The sequence below is a fragment of the Oratosquilla oratoria genome, chromosome 23, assembly GCF_046742065.1.
Source record: "Oratosquilla oratoria isolate Oo_2021 chromosome 23, ASM4674206v1, whole genome shotgun sequence".
NCBI classification, from domain to species: domain Eukaryota; kingdom Metazoa; phylum Arthropoda; class Malacostraca; order Stomatopoda; family Squillidae; genus Oratosquilla; species Oratosquilla oratoria.
In genome coordinates this window covers 16133304-16150803 of record NC_134799.1, presented here as the reverse complement: position 1 = coordinate 16150803, position 17500 = coordinate 16133304, and positions in this window count along the sequence as shown.

Genomic DNA, 17500 nt, shown 5'->3' with positions numbered 1-17500 from the left:
CAGGTTGCAACGGAAGTAGGCCGGGTTTACACTGCAGCATTTGGACAGTCTAAAGTTACGTTTTGTTTTGTGCGATTATTATCGCTCTACGATGATCGTTCATGGCTTAACGATGATCGTCAAACGATTGTCTAGAGCACCAATTCTTTTCTCTTGAACGAGGAAATTGTTTTCCTCTTCGAGATGCAAAGTACGAGGCTGTTAACTTTAACCGAACCTACAGCCAACGCGCTTACCCCAAATAGGATGCCAGGTAGGAAGGATGCGCGTCATCCGTCATTAATGGATGCGGTAGTGGTGGTACCGTGGGAAGCTAATAATCGCACTGAGCAATACATACCTTTAGACACTTTAACTTACACTTTCTGGAAAGATGAGGAGTGCGGGGTGATCTAATAGAGGTATTCAAATGGGTTAAGGGCTTTAAAAAGGGATATGCAGGCAAGGTCATCATATTAAGACAGCAGAGCAGGACTTGTGGTACCGGATTTAATTGGACAAATTTAGGTTTAAGAAGGAAATAGCCAAGAACAGGTTTACCAACAGAGTAGTTAACGAATGGAATAAACTTAGTAACCAATTAGTGAACGCTGTAACAATGGGTTGTTTTAAAAGAAAACGAGATAATTTTATGTATAGGGATGACAGGTGGTACGGGACATGGAACTGACTAGTGTAGGCCTTATGGTCTCTCGTAGTCTCCTCCATTCTTGTGTTCTTGTTGGACACAGGTAAGTTGCAGGTTTCGGCGAAAAGTAGGTCGTGTAAACGGATCCGAAACAAGTTGCACAAACTGGGAAACAGGTCGTGTCTCAAGTGCAACAGAGGCAAATCGCGAAGACCTAATAGGAAAGACAGTGTCTACATAAAAATGAAGGAGACTGCAAGAGACCATAAGGCCTACACTAGGCAGTTCCATGTCCATTACCACCTGTCATCCCTATACATAAAATTCTCATCTTTTCTTAAAACAACTGATAGTCTAAACTGCTCAAACATGGAATGGGGATTAAGCTGCAAATGGCAGGTTGCATCAATAGTCTAAACTGCTCCATCTTAGGATAGAGACAATTTGCAAAACAGAATAAAACAAAACAAAGACAATAGTAAATAAGAAAATGAAAATGAAAGAAAACAAGGATAAAATAAAGTAAATTAATGAATAAAAACAATACAATGAAAAATAAAACAATAAAAAATGAAAAAAAAACTAAATATAAAAAAGAACAAAAACACACAAAAAACAACAATAATAATGAACAAGATAAAAATAAACGAGATAAAACGAAATCATCAGAACAGAACCAAGAGAATGGAAGGAGGCGGCGGCACAGGACATAAAGACATGGTGGCGAGATGCTTCAAAATCGGTGATGGACCACCAAGCGGCCCGAGAACCAGCGGAGTAAGTGGGAGTAAGAGTAAAAACGAAATCATCTTGGTGCTCTCCAAACCAGGAGGCACCAACGTCTCGCTGGTTGCTGCTGCTTCTTCCTCCTCCTCCCCTTCTTCTTCTTCTTCCTCCTCCTCCTCTTTTCCTCCTCCTCCTCTTCTTCCTCCTCCTCCTCTTCTTCCTCCTCTTCTTCCTCCTCCTCCTCTTCTTCCTCCTCCTCTTCTTCTTCCTTCTCCTCCTCTTCTTCTTCTTCCTCCTCCTCCTCTTCTTCTTCTTCCTCCTCCTCTTCTTCCTACTCCTCCTCCTCTTCTTCCTCCTCCTCTTCTTCTTCCTCCTCCTCTTCTTCTTCCTCCTCCTCTTCTTCTTCCTCCTCCTCTTCTTCTTCCTCCTCCTCCTCTTCTTCTTCCTCCTCCTCTTCTTCTTCCTCCTCCTCCTCTTCTTCTTCCTCCTCCTCCTCTTCTTCTTCTTCCTCCTCCTCTTCTTCTTCTTCCTCCTCTTCTTCTTCTTCTTCCTCCTCTTCTTCTTCCTCCTGTCAAGTTTTGTCATCTGTGACTCCCCCCCCCCCCCAACCACCACCCTTTTGGGAAACGGGCTAAGCCCATCTTGCCTAACCCCTTCCGTCCTGGGTGTCACTTTTCCTTCCTACCGTGTCTGGCGCCAGCCGATCTTTTCATCTTTGTGGCACTCGAGGAAAACAGGCGACGCAGAGAGCCAAACATCCTTTCGGTGCCAACCGTGACGTCACGGCACTCTACAGTCGTTCTCAAAGGTCTTCATCCACATTTTTCTTCATATCAAATTCCTCCCCAAATTCATATATTTTTTCTGTACTGGACCTACTTAACATTGTAAGGCATTTGTATCAATAAGGGTATATTAGAAAAAATATATACATTTGGAGGGTTGATATTGCTGGTTACATCAAGACTTTTAGACAACAATGTGCTGTGAGGGCTCTCCCAAAATGCCAGCATTTTATCTCTTCAGTGCCTGTCGCCTACCAATTTTTATTACACGTGTGTGTGTGTGTGTGTGTGTGTGTGTGTGTGTGTGTGTGTGTGTGTGTGTGTGTGTGTGTGTATGCGAACTAATATCCTGAACTATTACTAGATCTACAACTAAATTCTAGCAAATTATTTCGTATATCTTTGATATGCGTGTAATTCATGTGTGTGTGTGTGTGTGTGTGTGTGTGTGTGTGTGTGTGTGTGTGTGTGTGTGTGTGTGTGTGTGTGTGTGTGTGTGTGTGTGTGTGTGTGTGTGTGTGTGTGTGTGTGTTCTTGTGTTCTTGTTCATCCACTACCATGTTCTTCACCCCACCCCACCCGTTGTAGGAGAACACTCATGAACTGTACGTGTCTAACAGAAGCACGTTTGCCTGTTTACAAACAGTCGTTTAACAAAGTTCCTGAAACAGCGGAATTGGATGGACTTCGATAATGGAGAAGCGTGTTAGACAACAACGCCCACCACCCAACGCCTAATGCCTAAATTTCGGCGAGATGGTTGTAGTTTACCAGCAATTCAGTTATATCAATATTCCAAACTTGCTTTCATTGTTACCATTCCGGTAGGACGATTTTTTTTTTTCCTTTTAGTCCTAACACGCAAGGTCAATCGAGGTTATAACGGCCCCCGTTATTGAGCGAGGGACCAGGTGGAAGAGGATGTTGTCCTCGTTATCCACATACCCCGGAGGAGGTGGAGGAGTCACGGGGGTCAACTTTGGAGGGTTAGGAGTCGGATGAGGAGGGAGGCTGGTCAGTGGGAAGTAGGGTTTGGAGGGGTAGTCTATGGGTTATAGGGTATGGGGTTTGAAGGGTATGTACGGTCGAAATGGGTCTATGGGTTGCTGTTGGGTTTGGAGTATTGAAGGAAGAGGATGTCTGAAGTTTGGAGGTTGAGATTTTTATGGGTGGGTTTAGTTGGAGGCATTTGGAGGAGGGGGAAGGGGGACGTCTGAAGTTTTGAGGTTTGGAAGCTAAGGGTCAGAGGGTGGAGGGAGGTGGAGGTATTTGGAGTTTGGAGGTGTGGAAGCTGAGGGAGGTGGGGCAGGTATTTGGAGGAGGAGGAAAGGTGTGTCTGAAGTTTGGAGGTTTGGAAGCTGGGAGAGATGTCTATGGGTGTGGATAGTTGAAGGTATTTGGAGGAGGGGGAAGGGGGGATATCCGAAGTTTGGAGGTTTGGAAGCTAAGGGAGATGTCTAGAGGTGGAGGCAGTTGGAGGTATTTGGAGGAGGGGGTCGGGGATGTCTGAAGTTTGGATGTCTGGAAGCTGAGGGAGATGTCTATGGCTTGGAGGCAATTTGAGGTATTTGAAGGTTTGGAGGTTTGGAGGCAGTTGGAGGTATTTGGAGTGGGGGAGGTTAGAAACTGACAAAGATTCTTACACGTTCCTCTGTGTCACCGAGTTTTGTCATCTTGGAGATCGTGACAGACATTGGCGAGGAGCCTACTACGTAAGCGGGCCCTACACGATCAACATTATTGCGCAATATTCCGTATTGCACAATATCATTGACGGTGGAGGGATGGTATTGAAGAATGGCACAATATATTGAAGACATCAGATTTACGGGCAAACACGTGTGTCTCTTCAATACCCTACCTATACCGTCAATGATATTGTATAATACGGAATATTGCGCAATAACAATGATCGTGTAGGGCTCGCTTACGCCAGGAGACGCGTAGGAGGGCATCGGAGAGAAGTGCGGGATTCGAACCCACGACTTGGAAATGACGTCACACTTGTACAATTTGGATATAAATCGTGCACGTACCGAGCTGCCGCCATTGAGTAAGTTTTGTTCGGTGTGATTATTGCCCAACGATGATTATTAAACGATTGTCTAGAGCAGCGTTTCTCAACCAGGGTTCCCCGGAACCCTAAGGTTCCGCAAAAGGTCCCCAAGGGTTCCGCGAGAACAAGTGAGATAAGCTAATGCACTTTTGATTTTTAATTTAATTTCATATACGTAATATAATTAAACACGCACGACATATTCTTGGTTATTGCAATAATGTAATATAGACGTCATCCTATCTAACCAATTATCATGATGAAAATAAAATGAGAAAGATATAGTATATATATATATATATATATATATATATATATATATATATATATATATATATATTTTTTTTTTTTTTTTTGCGTAGGGGTTCCTTGAGACATGCAATTTATTTTAAAGGTTACGCAAGTGTAAAAAGGTTGAGAGACGCTGCGTCTAGAGGATTAATTCTATGTTTTTGAACGGGGACGTTTTAGCTTCGAGCTCTAGACTAGGGGGTTCTTAACCGGGGAAGGGTGGAAGTATCCAAATTCCTCGTGGGGTTATGGAGACCAAATGCTGGGGATATGGGAATCGATCTCTGGGTATTAGTATTTACATACATACATATACCAAGGCTTTTTCCCCCTTCCAAGGGAGGTAGCCAAAAAGGGAAAGGCATAAAAACACTCCCACCCATTTCATCCCTAAATACACTCCACACCCCTCCCGCCCTTCCTCTCATCTGAGCACCTCCTGGATGACGGGTCATCCCTGCACCCTGCCCACCGCCCTGGGTCAGAAGCAGTGTCGCAAGACACAGCACATCCACAGCAAGGCCGCTTCATTTAATCGGCGACCCCCCCTCTCCGTCCCCCTTTGCATATAAGGCGAGGACGGCGAGAAATCCCTTCGGGCTGCGTCAAAATTTACTCACACATACTACCCCCCCACCCCCCCACCCCCGCCCATTCCTCCTCATGCAATCACAACATCATCCATATACAACCATTCTCCACTCACCTCTGTCTTCCGTCCTCTCACTTCCTTCCTCAACAGACATTCCCCTCTTCCCCAAAGCCCCCTTCACCCCATCCATCCACCTCATCCTAGGACGTCCCCTCATGTTCACTCCCTCCACATCTGCCTTCCATACCTCTTTTACTAGTCTTTCTTCACTCATTCTTTCCATGTGTCCAAACCATCCTAATATTCTTTCATCAACCCTATCTCCCAAATCCTTTTTCACCCCTGTTCTCCTCCTCACCTCCTCATTTCTCACTCTATCCAGCCTAGTAACCCCCACCATACTTCTCAGACACCTCATCTCAAACATATTCAAACTCCTTCTCTCTTCTTCTCTTATGTTCCACGTTTCTGCCCCATACAGTGCTGTTGGCACAATCACTCCTTCATACAGTCTCCTCTTCGCATCCATTCCCAAATGTCTATTCCTCATTACACTCTTTAAACCACCAAGGCATTTACTCGCTTCTCTCAATCTACATTCTACCTCCACCTTCACTCCACCTTTTCCTGCTACACTTGCACCCAAGTATCTAAAACTATCCACTTCCTCCAGTCGCTCTCCCTTAATGTTCACTTCCAGTCTACTGCCACTTTCACCCCTTGTACATCTCATCACCTTACTTTTACCCACATTTATCTTTAGCTTTCTTCTATCACATACTCTCCCAAACTCTGCCACCAGCTTCCTCAATCCCTCCTCTGACCCTGCCACAAGCGCAGTGTCGTCCGCAAACAACAGCTGGCTCACCTCCCACTTTTCTCCATTTTCTTTAACCATCTCCAATCCCTGACTCACTACCCTAGCATTCACCTCTCGCACCACCCCATCCATGTATAAGTTGAACAGCCAGGGCGACATAACGCATCCTTGACGAAGTCCCACCTTTACTTCAAACCACTCACTCTCTCCATTTCCAATCCTAACACATGCTCTACTACTCTCATAAAAACTCTTAACAGCTCCCAAAAGCTTTCCTCCTATCCCATAAATCTGCATAACCTCCCACAGTGCCTTTCTGTCTACCCTATCATAAGCCTTTTCCAGATCCATAAAAGCCCAAAAAACATCCTTCCCCTTTCCTATAGCTTTCTCACATATCTGTCTTACCACAAAGATCTGATCTACACAACCTCTACCCGTCCTAAATCCACACTGTTCCTCACCAATTACTCCTTCTGTTCCTCTCCTAATCCTCTCAATTAAGATCCTCCCATAAGCCTTCCCTACTACACTCAACAGGCTAATCCCTCTGAAATTACTACATTCACACTTGTCCCCTTTTCCCTTGTAAAGAGGAACTAATACAGGCACTACTCCAGTCCTCCGGTACTCTACCCTCTCTCCAGCAAACATTAAATAACCTCACCAACCAGTCCACCATCACTGAACCTCCCTTTTTCAGACATTCTGCATGACATCCATCCAGACCAGGTGCCTTACCTGCTTTCATTATCTTTACAACTGCCTTCACCTCATCCATCCTTATTTCTCCTCCATTCTCCTCACTCATCACTCTCATTTTCTTCGCATTTCCCACTGCAGCTATCTTTCCTTCCCTATCCTCCTTCACATTCAGCAACTCCCTAAAATATTCTGCCCATCTTCCCCTCACTGCCATCTCTTCCATTATCAACTCTCCATCTGTACCATTTACCTTTTCTTCCCTACTTGATTCGCCTCCTCTTCCTCTCTTAATTTCTTTCCAAAACATCTTTTTATTACTTTCAAAATTTTCTGTCATACTCCTACCCCATTTCACATCTGCTCTCCTCTTTGCCTCCTTTACCTTTTGCTTTACTTCTCTTTTCTTTTCTTTGTACGTCTCATATGACTCCCCTGTCCTCTTTTGTAACCAATCTGTGAATGCTCGCTTCTTCTCTTCTACAACCTTCTTTGTTTCCTCATCCCACCATTCACTACCCTTTCTTCTATTTCCCCCTGTCCTTCTTGTTCCACACACCATCCTTGCACACTTTAAGACTCCCTCCTTGAACCATCCCCATTCCTCCTCCACACCCATCTCTGCTCTATCCTTTACTCCCTCCCACTCCTCCTTCAGCTTCTTTTCGTACTCCTTCTCCTTTTCCTTTTCATTCAAGGAGTTCACTCTAAGAACCTCCCTACCTTTTGTCCCTTTCCTCTTTCTCCATCTATCCTCCACTCTCAGCTTACCTTCCACCAAAAAAATGATCTGATATTCCCCCACCCTCTCCCCTTAGCACATGTACATCCTTAACTCTTCCTATCATAATCCTATTTACCACTATTTATTTAATGTAATATATCAATCTATACTTGAGTAAAATGTTAGATGACTAACTGCTATTCCATATTTTGTCCTTAGGACATTTGATATAAAACGACACTTGATGTGTCAGATGACATGTGAGTAGCTTTGTCAGTAACCGTACACAGATTCCATCCTTTGATTGCACAAAAAACAACATCAAATGTCTCACAAGATTAGTAAGAGTGTGTTATATAATCGAGTTGTATCTGTGTAGTTGTAGCCGTTTGCATACGTCTCATTTTGTTTTTTTGTAAATAAATCTGATGAAGTTATCAATGCTTGTGATTTCATGTCCTATTATTAGCTATCCACATCTACAGCGCAGTAAATTCATGCTATTACATATTTCGAAGTCACACTGGCAGCTAATACGAATGGTGACTAATATTCAAGTGAACATAAAAACATAAGTGAACATAAAAACATAAGTGAACATAAAAACATATGAATGAAAAACTGCAAGAGACCATAAGGCCTACACTAGGCAGTTCCATGTCCATTACCACGTGTCTAACCTTTTCTTAAAACCACCAATAGTTTCAGAGCTCACTACGTGGGTACTAAGTCTATTCTATTCGTTGACCACTCTATCAGTAAACCAGTTCTTGTCCATTTCCTTCTTAAATCTAAAGGAAATAGTGAAGTAGGTACGGGGCCATATTGGGCAGTCCATTGAGAGTCTAGAGCAGCGTTTCTCAACCTTAAGGTTCCGCAAAAGGTCCCTAAAGGTTCCGCAAAAGGTCCCTAAGGGTTCCGCGAGAACAAGTGAGATAAGCTAATGCACTTTTGATTTTTTTTTAATTTCATATACGTAATATGATTAAACACGCACGACATATTCTTGGTTATTGTGATAATGTAATATAGACATCATCCTATCTGACCTATTATTACGATAAAAATAAAATGAGAAAGATATGGTATACGTGTTTTATCTATCTATTTATTTATTTTTTTGCGCAGGGGTTCCTTGAGACATACAATTTATTCTAAAGGTTACGCAAGGGTAAAAAGGTTGAGAAACGCTGGTCTAGAGTGATCAAAAGGTTAAGAACTACTGCTCTAGATGATAGTTTGATCATCATCGAGCCATGAATGATCATTGTTGAGTCAACCGCAAAGAGCAAAACTTATCTTTCCCGATGCGATTTGTTGGATTTGACTGAAATTCGAAAGGCGGGAACCGGACATTGTTGGGCAAAGCTTGAGGTGATAAAAGCTCTGTGAATTCGGGACCCTTGATGGTTATCGTTGGCTGAGGCCTTTGGGCTCCGGGCCGCGGCCACGATCGGCCGTCTTCGGACGAAGAGAAAGGAAAGGACTTCGACACCGAGATCGACACCGAGATCGAGATCGAAATCGTCATCGTCTTCAGCACCAACAGGACCCCAATCAGGTGCTACTATTTCCCAAGTAAACAAAAATCGAAAACAAATAAAACATACATACATACTACCAAAGACTTTTTCCCCCTTATAAGGGAGGTAGCCAAAAAAACAAAGGCATAAAAACCACTCCCACCCATTCCATCTCTATCACACTCCACTTCCCTTCCTCCTATCTTATCTTGGCACCTGGATAAAACCAAACAAATACAAATTAAGCAATAGATAGAATAAAATCAAACAATTGATAAGATTATGTAAATAACACTAAATGATGAATGAATAAAACAAAGATAAGTAAATAAATGGAATTAAATGATACAAACAAGTTCAATAATACATAATTATAGACAAATAAAATCATATCGACAGACGAACAAAGAAATCGCGTCCAGAGGAGGAAGAGGAAGAGGAGACGGAGGAAGAGAATGAAGAGGAGGAGGAGGAGGAGGAGGAGTTATGGACAAACGAACAACAGCAGACCTATTGGTCCTGACAAGGTCGTTTCAGTACCTAACCCAATCTAACACTATATTTTTTTCTATACTGGAGCAAACAGTTCTAATAGAGGGTTTGTAGCCGAGTCAACATCGAGATTTTTTTTTTTTTAATATATCTATAATTGAACAATCGATGACGTTGGATAGTAGACCATTCCATATATTAACAACGCGGTTGAAGATAGAGCATTTTGCCTTGTTTAGTTGAAATAATTTTTTTAATGCGTTACTTTTGATTGTATTGGTGGTTTCATTTGTAAAACATCTTTCCACGACCGTGTTTTGAATTCCTTTAACAATTTTGAAGACTTCAATTAAATCCCCTCTCAATCTACGTTTCGAGAGGCTAAACAAATTTAGTTCACTTAGGCAATCTTCGTACGGGTTGTTCCGCAAACTAGGAACAAGGTTTGCTACTCCTCGCTTCACACTTTCTAACTTCTCTATATTGTTCTTATAATATGGAGACCAGCAATGAACACAATTTTATAGGTCAACTAGAGCATTATGAAGAAGACGATGAAAGAAAAAAAAATGAAGATGTCGAAAAATTATGAAGAATTATGAAAAGAAGATAAAGATAAATATAAGATAAACAAAGATAAACATAAAGACAAATACGAAGACAAATATGAAGACAAATATGAAGACAAACATGAAGAAGACAAACATGAAGAAGACAAACATGAAGAAGACAAACATGAAGAAGACAAACATGAAGAAGACAAACATGAAGAAGACAAACATGAAGAAGACAAACATGAAGAAGACAAACATGAAGAAGACAAACATGTAGAAGACAAACATGTAGAAGACAAACATGAAGAAGACAAACATGAAGAAGACAAACAAAGAAGACAAAGACAAACATAAAGACAAACATAAAGACAAACATAAAGACAAATATAAAGACAAATATAAAGACAAATATAAAGACAAATATTAAGACAAATATAAAGATAAATATGAAGATAAAAATGAAGATGATGGTGACGAAGAGGAGAACGAAGAGGAGAACGAAGAGGAGAACGAAGAGGAGAACGAAGAGGAGAACGAAGAGGAGAACGAAGAGGAGTCTTGTAGTTGTGGTCGAAGTGGGCGGGTCGTTGGGGACACTGTATGGGTAGGCGTCTATTTTTTTGGGTGAGGGGTGGGGGGTGGATAACAAACGACCTTCGGTGGCGTCTGCCGACAGCTCCTTCTCCAAAAAGGGCGATGGAGGGTCTGGGTTTCTCTCCTCAGGTGATGTCGAGGGTCCAGGAGGTGGGGAGAGACGGTAGTCTTAAAGGAGTCTTCCAGATTAGGAGACTTCTGCTCATCTCGCCTCGGGGTGAATTCTGAAAGTCGATAGTCATAAAGTCTTCCGAGACTGGAAGAGTCTCCTCCCCTATCCCTCTCCCCTCCCCCCTTCCTATCACTCCTCCTCTCTCTCTCTCTCTTCTCTCTCTCCTCCTCCTCCTCCTCCTCCCCTTCTCTCTTCGAGGTTAAGACTTCTTAGTCCTCTCTGTACCCAGTGAAGCCCCCCCATTTTTTTTTTTTTCTTTTTACGGGGTTTTATCCGAAACTATAAGACTATGATAACTATACTACAGTACTACAGCAGCCACTAACCCTTACGTAATATAATATTTCTTATTTTATTTTATTCATTCATTGGTCTAGATATTCATCCACTCTCCTCTTCGTGTTGATGCGTCCATTTCAGCCTGGATGCCACCCAGCCATCCGAACAGATTTCGGAGATTTAACAAGCCGGCCTAATGCGGATATCAGGTCCCAGGAATTACGAGACTCGCTTTATGGTAACAACGGCTGACGCGATGTTGCCGACAGACGAGTCCAACATTTCTCAGACCAGGTGAAAATATATATAATAATATATTCGAAAAAACGAATAATGCTGGATTAGAAGACGATGCTAAAGAAGAGGAAGAAGATAAAGGTGCATATTATATATATATATATATATATATATATATATATATATATATATATATTCATGTGTGTGTGTATGTGTGTGTGTGTGTGTTTAAGACAGATTTAACATCTTAGAAGCTCTGCCAAGGGATTCGAACCCTGACCTGTGCGTGCATAATCACGCACAGGTCGCTAGCGTTTTGGCTTTGCGATTATGTACGCACAGGTCAGGGTTCGAATCCCTTGGCAGTGCTTAAAAAAAAAGATTATATATATATATATATATATATATATATATATATATATATATATATATATATATATAGGTAATAATGAAAGGATTCTGAACAAGTATCATGTGAAGAAGTTTAAGAGTTTGAAAATGACCGAGGCAGGGAAGTGGATTAAGTCATCAAGTCGCCTAATGAGCGTTCTCAGGATTCCTAAGCGATCGAGAGAACTAATTTATAAAGTAATTAATCTATCGAGGTATCATCAAACAAATATAATACGCTGAGGCACCGACATAGAGAGAGAGAGAGAGAGAGAGAGAGAGAGAGAGAGAGAGAGAGAGAGAGAGAGAGAGAGAGAGAGAGAGAGAGAGAGAGAGAGAGAGAGAGAGAGAGAGAGAGAGAGAGAGAGAGAGAGAGAGAGAGAGAGAGAGAGAGAGAGAGAGAGAGAGAGAGAGAGAGAGAGAGAGAGAGGGAGAGAGAGAGAGAGTGAGTGTGAGAGAGAGAAAGCACAAGTCTTCTATTATCTGTCCACCTTCTAACGAGCCGAAGAATTTGTTTCAAAGATAACGATGTTGTCGCCTATTAGACCCAACTCACTTTCTACATGTCCCTAAAGCCTTATAGCGGGCAAGCTGAGAGGTAAGTCAAGCATGCAAGTTACTTGCTACATGTCCCTTAGGCCTTATTTACACGGGGCATGTTGAGAGGCAAGTCAAGCGTGCAAGTTACTTGCTACAAGTCCCATAGGCCTTATTTACAGGAGGCAAAATGAGAGGCAGGTCACTAGTGGAAGCTACTTTCTATATGTCCCTGAAGCCTTGTTTACACGGGGCAAGTTGAGAGGCAAGTCAAGCGAGCTAGTTAGTTTCTACAAGTCCCTTAAGCCTTAATTACAGGGAAGTTGAGAGGCAAGTCAAGCTCCCAAATTACTTACTATAAGTCCTATCAAATAAAATAAAGTAAAATAGAAAATAAAATACAACGGAATAAAATAAAATTAAAACAAAATTGAATTAAACAAAATAGAATAGAATAGAATAAAATAAAATAAAATAAAATAAAATAAAATAAAATAAAATAAAATAAAATAAAATAAAATAAAACAAAACAAAACAAAACAAAACAAAACAAAACAAAACAAAACAAAACAAAATAAAATAAAATAAAATAAAATAAAATAAAATAAAATAAAATAAAATAAAATAAAATAAAATAAAATAAAATAAAATAAAATAAAACAAAACAAAATAAAATAAAATAAAATAAAATAAAATAGAATAAATCTGAATAGCAAAATAAAGTCGAGGTCGTTAGTGTGCGTGTACAAAGCGTTTGCTATTGCAAAACGAGGGATCCCCAGGGTAGAAGCCACAAAACCGCTAACTTAAACGACTTTTCGCTAACATTAACGCTTGCCTAATATTACGCATTTTCCTTTTCCATGTTAAGCCGTGCTATATCTAGTATTCTGTTCATCCTCTGAGGATGGGAATTGTTTGAAAAGCTGCTGGACGACTTCGCCTTCAGTATTCTAGACTTCCCTAAGTCTAGAATTCAAGATTGTGTCTAATATTCTTCTAGGTTGAACTTTCTAGCTCATCATTCAGTTTCCCAATATATGACGCAAAAGTGATTTGACATTTGGAGATTCGGATATTTTTTTTTAAATAAAGTCATTTCTACTCAAACGAATACACTCGAGTCGTATGTGTGATCGGGGCTCATGAGCTCCGTCTCTCGCCATCTTACAAAAAACGGTTTAGCTTATGTTGTTCTATTTTTTTTTTATTAGTTTTCCCCCATTTGTTCCACGAATCAATATGAAAAAATATTTATTCAAAATATGTATAGTAGAGATTGTCAGGAAATCAAAATACATGTATATATTCTTTAATAATCTTGTTTGCTTTAAGTTTCTTTTCGTGTCATTTTTTCCTCTCCATCCAAACCCATCTACACCCACGCCCATCTACACTTACGCCCATCAACGCCCATACCCATCTATACCCACACCCATCTACGCCCACACCCGCACCCATCCACGCCCACACCCACACCCATCCACACCCACACCCACACTCCTAAACACATTCAAACACCCAAATCCACCCACACCAACTAATTTAGTTACAATTTCTAATGTAGTTTTGTCGTATATATAGCATTTTCTCGGACGTACAAACTGTATTAATTCTCAAGAGTCAAATTATGCTCATTAATAAACAGAGCTACCAACCGTATTTATTCTCAAGTCAAATCGTCCACGCTAACAACCAGAGCTACCAACAGAACCATTGCTGATTGGAGAAAGAATTTAAATTCCCTTTTCGTAGTTTTAACTACTTCCTGAGTGCCTGTACCCTAGTTCCTGTTATACCAACTAATTTAGTTGTGCGTGGACTTCTTACGCAATCGAACGGGCCAAACGCGTTGTGATTACCATTTTGCCTAATTAATGCGAGCTAATCTCGTTCTCGTTGTTGCTAGGCTATTTAATTAAACTATGGTACTGCTTTCGTGGACAAAATGGTTAAGTTAAGAGTATGGTCGTAATAGTTAGGATTAACCACTAAATGAAAGTCCAAAGAAAAGTCGTGAAATTAGAAGAAAAAAAAACGAGAAGTTATCATACTTACCAATGTTGTTGCCGCATGTCGTTCCACCTGTTGACTCGATAACGTTCAGTTGACGGCATTGGCTTCGACAGAAAAGGGGCAACGCTAATCTATACTTCTCGAGTTTGTGTCCACAATTTTAATAAAGAAATAATCTCAAACTTTCTAAAATGAAGCCTGTCAAGCACATTTATGTGCATCAGGGATGCAGATGTTAAAAATTTGTGACGAAGTCTTGATTACAGTAATACGGACAGGTTTCAACACGTTCAATATGGTTTCGTACTTCACAAATTTAGCGAAAGTCACGAGCCATTTTTCCAACTGAGGAGGGCGGCTTAAGAAATAGGTGGGGTCTGGATCGATAAAGAGTCTCTTCAGGTCGTAATCCATCCCCTCAGCTGCTTAAAATCGCCTGTACCTGGCCGGAACTTAATATAGAAAGTACGTTACCAAATTGAAAGTTGTAGACCGTTTTGAATTCGGACCAACAACGACGACATTACACGTCAAACGATGACTAACCTGCTCCCAGTTTAGAAGTGGCAGACTATGAATTTCTCGCTAGCATGTTACTTGCCTTTGCTACTTCGTTTGGGGCAGAAACGACTTCGGTTAAGATCTTTTGTTTTTCGAATTTCCAAATGTCAAATTACTCTTGTGCGAAGCTGAGTGACGAACGAAGAGAAGTTAAACCTGAAATACGAATGTTGGACACATTGTCGAGATGTTCTTACGGAAGTCATTGTGACCTAAGTCGTTTCTGCCCAAACGAAGTAGCAAAAACAATTAGCTTGCCAGTCTATTGTGCCACCAAATTTACACACATAAATACTAAACAAGCTAATCTATTATATATAATTACATAATCATATGTAATGTTTCACTTATGTAAGCCGATTACAGGAAATAAACGAGTTTAAACTTGATCGAATGACACGATTTGATTTCGTGGAGAATTTGTTGTATGAAATTTTGTTATCTTTTCTTAATTACCTGATGATTTGGTGATAGACGGTTGATTAGACAGTTAATTTGCAAATAACTAATAACCGATAACACAGAATTAATGGGAATTAATCTAAAGTAAGATTAGGTTAGATAATATATCCACCGACTGTCAAATATTTGGTGTTGTTTGAAACGAGAAAGCATTATTCATGCAATATTTATCTGCACAATAAATCGCGCTTCTGTATCTATGTTATTTCTTTTACCTAATTCTAATATACTAGGTTGAAGCTGTGCTCATGGGGTCCCGTCTATCTCCATTTGTCAAAACCATTAGATTGCCATCAACGAAATGAAATGTTTAAATAGGATAGTACTAAAGCTGACAGTGGAATCTACAAGTTATATGAAAATGATAATTAGTAATAATAATAGTAATAGCAGTAGTAATAATAATATTATCAACCCTCTGATTTACATGGCAGGAGCCACAATAGAAATAAGATAATGTGAAATAAATAAATTTATCAATGAATACAGAAAACAAAGAATGTGGTAACAATAACAATTGCAATAAGAACAATTACAGCTTTAGTACTGTTAGTATGGCCAATAACAATAACAATAACAATAACAATAACAGTACCAATAACAATAACTAACAACAATAACAACAATGCTAATAACAATACCAATAACAATAACAACAATACCAATATCAATATCGATAACAATAACAATAACAATAACAATAACAATAACAATAACAATAACAATAACAATAACAATAACAATAACAATAACAATAACAATAACAACAACAATACCAATACCACTAACAATAACAATAACAATAACAATAACAATAACAATAACAATAACAATAACAATAACAATAACAATAACAATAACAATAACACGGTAAAGTGGGAATACAGCGTCGGTCTATCGTCACGTGCCCCAGCCGGGGGGTGGGGGTCGCGTCTCATGCGTGACGCTGACGTCACGGCAGCCCACGTGACGTAGCCGTCACGCGGGCACCTTCCGGGGGGGAAAGTAAATAATGAAAAACACGTAAGCATAATCAAATAATATAATGAATTAATGAATGGACAACCAGATAAATGAATAAATAAATTGATTAATTGAGAGCTAAGACATGGAATGACTTAGAAAATAAGGAAATGTATAAGTAGATAATTAGATAAATAAATGAATGAATGAATGAATGAATAAATAAATGAAAATAATCAAACAAATAAAAATATAAATAAATAATCAAATACATAAATTAATAAATAGATAAAAAATAAATAGAAAATAACATAAACAACAACAAAACGAGAAAAATGATAAGACATTGAGGAACAAGATTTGACCTCAGACTCGACTGTGTTCTTTTCAGAGAGATCGAGGGCCACACACCTAGTCGACGTTTACCCCGAACGCCCATTTTCAATTTATAAGACTTGTGTGTTAACTACTCTCTCCGCCCTTTAGTAGTGTTTCGTCAATAATTACTAGCGCTTCTATCCTTAGTGGAGGTAATAAACAACGGACGGAAAGTACAAGAGAAGAATGATCAGTAAGACTGGTACCAACAAACGGGGATAAACGATTTGCTAACCATTTGGAAAGCTCGCTGGTACAAGATCCCCGGTTTGTTGGTACTTTTTCCGATTCCCATTTAAAAAACTCAGAGGATTTCATCACAAAATTAAAACAAGTGAATTTTTCTAGTAGAAAAATGCTTAGCCTGGATGTAATTTCTCTTTTCACACATGTCTGTATTGATGACGTTCTATCCTTCCTGAAAACCAAGCTACAACCATTTCAGGACAAATTCCCACTCCCCGTTACAAAAATCATTGCGCTTATTCGCCTTTGTGTCACATCAAATGTTTTTTCTTTCAGAATTCTTTTTTTAGACAAAAATTTGGTTGTAGCATGGGTTCAAATCTCTCTCCTGTACTGGACAATCTGTACATGGAATACTTTGAGTCTGTTCTTCTGCCAACCATTAAACCCGTAGACATGGTTTGGTTTAGATACGTAGATGACATTTTCACTCTTTGGGATGAAAATTGGGGTTCATTTGATAACTTTTTTGCTAATTTAAATTCGTTAGCCTCTAACATTAAGTTTAAAGATGAATGGGAAGAATAAGGTAAGCTACCCTTTTTAGATGTTCTCATTGTTCGTGACGGGGACAAGCTTGCTTTTACCGTCTATAGAAAAGAAACCCATTCTGGTAGTTATCTTTATTTTTTCAGCAGTCACCCAGACAAAGTAAAAAGTAGCGTCGCCTCAGGTTTATTTCTTCGAGCTCTTAGAATTTGCAGCCCCCAGTTTCTTGAAGGAGAATTAAACATTATTAAATCTCAACTTAGTAAATTAGCTTACCCGGATT